The sequence below is a fragment of the Lathyrus oleraceus genome, chromosome 6, assembly GCF_024323335.1.
Source record: "Lathyrus oleraceus cultivar Zhongwan6 chromosome 6, CAAS_Psat_ZW6_1.0, whole genome shotgun sequence".
Lineage (NCBI taxonomy): Eukaryota > Viridiplantae > Streptophyta > Magnoliopsida > Fabales > Fabaceae > Lathyrus > Lathyrus oleraceus.
Genome location: NC_066584.1, coordinates 503,346,680 through 503,352,293, shown reverse-complemented (window position 1 = coordinate 503,352,293; position 5,614 = coordinate 503,346,680).

Genomic DNA, 5,614 nt, shown 5'->3' with positions numbered 1-5,614 from the left:
ATTTCCTTATCTTGTTCCAGCCTAGCAATAGTGGCTTTAAGTCGGTCGACCTCTTCTGTGGACATTGTAATAGGGTTAGGCATGTCTGGCACGTAAGCTGGGTCAATTACGAAAGGCAGCGTAACTAGACAGACCCTTTCCTTAATCCAAGGGGTGTAGGACTCTTCAGACAAAGTATCCTTCCTTCTTGGCTTATTGTCCTTGACATTCACTTTTTCTCACCCCCGAGTAACCTTCCAAAGCAGTTCTATATATGAAACCTCTCCCCAATGCAAGATAAACTCCTCTATCTCGTCTTCTTTAGGCCTTTCCTATATGGGGTGACCCAATTGTCTTAGAGCCAGTACAAGATTGTAATTAATGCACCCCTTGTAACCAATGAGGGGTACATTGGGAAAACTCCCACAACTGATAATTATGTTCCTGATGTTTATCTTCTTCGAATACCAGAGGATCGATCCTTCATTGAGGGACGCCAGTTTTTGAGCCCAAGCGTGATTACCCTTGGTCTCTATTAGATGAATGTCCCTATAAAGATGCGAGGCAAACCATTGGTACAACAATGGAATACAACAATGTAGGGATCCCTTCTCCCTACTGTGGCAAATGCTCATGATATAGTAAACATCAGCGAGTAAAATGGGCACTGGATTTATTTCTAGATTTTTCACAGCCTAAAAGATACATATGGCAGCGACATCCACGAAGTCACTCACATTGGGAAAGAGGACTATCCCAAATATTATTAAAGCCACGACATCAATATAAGACCCCCACCTTTCTTCTGCAATCATTCTTCGAGCTACCATCTCCAAGTAACTTTTCCTGAGACCTTGGGTGTCCCTATCTTCTTTATAATGTGACAGAAGGTCCTCAGGGGATATGCCTAAAGTCATATCCAAGTCTTTAGGCTTTATCTTCTGCCGCATTCCCATGTAGGCCCCCTTTCTGTTTTTAGGGACGTTTACATATAACCCAAACTCTTCTAGCGTGGGGGCTAAGAGAAAGTCTTGAAAGAGGAAACACTGCAAGGGTGGATCATAGAATTGAGCTAAGGCAGTGATTGCTTCTACCTTCACAGGGACTCTCAAGAGCTCAAGAATCCCCCCCATATTTGAGTGTAAACTTCCGCTGAATTGAGTTGGGCATCAGCCCCTGAAGAATCTTTAAACTTTGGAGATCTGGCATGGTTTCCTTGATGCGAAGAGTTGTCCTTTTATTCATGTCCATTGGGTACCTACAATAGATTTTGAAATTCCCCAAAGGATGGTAAATATATGTAAGAGCTTTATTTTGATGTTAATGGCATGATGATATGAACTTATCTTAACTTTAAAGATTTTTGTTGGGGTTGTCATGTAAGTATGCCTTATATTGGGTAGGCTACTTAAGATTAGGTTAGATCTAAGGCTAGACAACCCAATCCCCTCACTTGTAGGATATAAAGCTTTGGGTAAGATAATAGTCCTAGAGTCATGGATTATACCCATGTTTTACCACAAGAAGGAGCAAGTCTTCCTATGGTAATCCTTCGGGATAAGTCCCGTCTAGGTGGGACCTTAGTAACGACATTTGCAGGTTGATAACATAAGGTCATCATAAGTTAAGAGGGTTCTAGAAGAGGTCCCCAGAGTCATGGACCGAACTCAAAGTTCTATCATGAAGAAGTGTTGGCCTTCTCATGACAAACCTTTTGAATTGATATATTTTAGGCGGAATCGTCATCAAAAACCCTACGGGATGAAAACCCCGGTGGCCAAGGCAGGATGACCCCTTACTTAGGCTTATATTTTTTTCTCGAGCTTGGATTTTAGCTTCTCACATAGTATCAATCCCAACCAATGATAGTTTAATATAAGAGAGTAATAAGGAGAATAAAATGAATAAATGAAAAACAGTAAAAACATATAAATAAATAAAAAGCAAGCAAACCAAGAAAACACACAAAATCCTAAAATCGTACGTTAGGACAGACTCTCTTAAGGGAAAGTGTAAGAAATCCCCAACAGAGTCGCCAGCTAACGCGGATGGAAAAATGACAGAGTCACCATCATCCTTTATTTGTTCCTAAGGAACGGGAAAATAATGATAAAACCTAATAGTTAAGGTGAGATACTAGGTTCGGGGGTCAGTTAAGTAATGGGAAGATGTTATGCACCCCTTACCTCCATTGTACTCAATGGGATCCTCCTACAATTCTAGGGCTAGCGTATGTTCCTAAGGTGTTTGATTTAATATTTATTAATTATTATTTATTTATTTATTTACATAAGGTATTACATTTAAATGGACGCGAGACCCAAAAAGGTTTTTAATAATTGTACTCGCTAGAGTTTACAACTTTATGCCTATGTACCTCTGCATTAGGCGAGGGATTAGCATACCGTAGTTCTTCTTGAAGATGTTGGTTGGTTAGTTGCTTTTATCCCTTGAAAACTCTCACACATCGGGGGCGGAGAAATGTTTTTAGAAAATGCCTCAATACACTAGGGTAGAGGTCTTACGGTTTGAAGGGAGGTTGAATTGACTTTATCCCTTTATCCCTCACAAAAATCTTATTTTAAATTATTTAAGAAAATAAAATAAGAGTCATAGTTATGTGATAACCCCTTATTCCGATTTTAATCCCGATTTAATCTTTAATAACCCCTTTTATCCCAAATTATACCACATGTCCTTATCCCATTTTAATTTGAGAATATCATTTAATAATAATATATTAAATATAATGTAATACAAAAATAAATCAAATTAAAGATAATACGAATAACTTAAATAGGATGTCATAAGATATATCCTTTTTCCTGATTTTATCCCATTTTTACATCCCTTAAACCCCAATAATTATCCCCGATTCTATGCCCTAATTCATGATTTAATTAATCCTAATATAAATGATAAAAAACCTAATCAATTAAAATATTAGAATTTTTTTTTAAAATAACCATGTTTTTGAAAATAAATACGATAATAACCGGGTTTTCAAAAAATTTACCAAAATAACCGGCGCATCCCCTAAAAATTTTAGGAGCCTTAAAGGCAGGCGCCAAAGGGGTAGGCACCCTTGTTAAAGCCCCTTAAGGGAGGCGCCAGTACAGTTGGCGCCTGCATGGCATGTGTATTTTGAAGATATAATTTATTTTTGCAATCAGCAAGAATCAAACACACAACCTTTGGATCAATAATAAAAGACATTACCATTGCACCACAGACCCTTCATGTTAATTTGTTTCATCATATATTTAATGAGCCATTGTTCAATTGTATTTTTTAAATTGTATTAAAATAAAACACAAAATAATTTTATTAATAATGTATTATTAATAATATATATATATATATTTATAAAAGTATATATATATATATATATATATATATATATATATATATATAGTTTTATATATATATATATATATAGTTTTATATATATTTAATATATATATAGTTTTATATAGTTTTATATATATATATATATATATATATATATATATATATATATATATATATATATATATATATATAGTTTATATATATATATATATATATATATATATATATATATATATATATATATATATAGTTTAATATATATATATAGTTTTATATATATATATAGTTTTATATATATATAGTTTTATATATATATAGTTATATATATATATATATATATATATATATAGTTTTATATATATATAGTTTTATATATATATATATATATATATATATAGTTTTATATATATATATATATAAAACTATATATATATATAAAACTATATATATATATTAAACTATATATATATATATATAAAACTATATATATATATATATATATATATATATATATAAACTATATATATATATATATATATATATATATATATATATATATATATATATATATATATATGTATATATATATATATATAAAACTATATATATATATATATATATATATATATATATATAACTATATATATATATATATATATAACTATATATATATATATATATATATATATATATATATATATATATATATATATATAACTATATATACATATATATATATAAAACTATATAAAACTATATATATATTAAATATATATAAAACTATATATATATATATATATATATATATATATATATATATATATACTTTTATAGATATATATATATATTATTAATAATACATTATTAATAAAATTATTTTGTGTTTTATTTTAATACAATTTAAAAAATACAATTGAACAATGGCTCATTAAATATATGATGAAACAAATTAACATGAAGGGTCTGTGGCGCAATGGAAATGTCTTTCACTATTGATCCAAAGGTTGTGTGTTCGATTCTTGCTTATTGCAAAAATAAATTTTATTTTCAAAATACACATGCCCCTTTGGCGCCTGCCTTTAAGGCTCCTAAAATGTTTAGGGGATGCGCCAACTCCTTCGGCGCATCTCTTAAAAAACTTGGTTATTTTGGTAAATTTTTTGAAAACCCGGTTATTATCGTATTTATTTTCAAAAACATTGTTATTTTAAAAAAAAAATCAAAATATTATCATCACACTTAATTAATTAGATAAACATGTCAAAAATTAAAATAACAAAAATTTAATTTTTATTTTTATTTGAATTAATGTTAAATGGATAAATCATAATTAATAATTAGTTAAGTAACTAATTAACTAAAAATTGAATGGATAAATCAAAATTAATAATTAATAAAGTAATTAATTAATTAATAATTAAAAAACGAATGAAGGATGCATTTTCAACTAAACCAGCAATGGGCTTTGAAAATGGGGGTGTGACTAATAATGGAAGAAGACCCATTTTTCTTCTGAGGCCCACAGTGCACATGGGTCCACCCAGAAGAGTCCACAATTGACTCTCAAATGGGACCGTTGGATATATTGACAAGGGAAATGTAGATTCAGTCTGAATCGCTTGATCAGTTGACCATCAGGGGTCAATTGATCAAAAGGCGGTGATCAAGGATGCACGATTCTAATGGTGAGAGCATACCTAGCAGATGGAGTCAAAGTATGCGAATCTCATGGCCATGAGGGAGGCCACGTGTTAGACATTTGACAGAAAGGTGAGGGGGTATAAAACATGGCTTTCTTTAGAAATAGTTCATTTTTATTTCTTTTCTCTCTCTAAACTCACTCTCTCTAAACCCTTCTCTCACTAACCCATTCTTCATTCTCTCCCCCTAACCATACCAAAGACCATCACCCCACCCAGATTCTGGTTGAACACCAACCAGAATCTTCATACGTTCATCCAAATTTCCTAGATCCCCACCCCATCTTTATACTTGGGTTCCCCGGATGAATCCTAGGGTTCATAAGATGAACCCTAACCAGTCCAAAACCCAAAAACCCTTCCCATTTAAGAACCCTACCTGGGTTCTAACGAACCCTAAGAACCCTAAGGGTTCTGGTAAGAACCCCACCCCTACCCAGATGAACCCTAGGGTTCATCACATGAACCCTAACCCTAGCCATTACCCGGAAATAACCCTAAACTACCCAAATTGATTCAAAACTTGCATCGATCAATAAATCACAACAACCTTAACCCCAAATCTCAACCCAAGCAACAAAAAA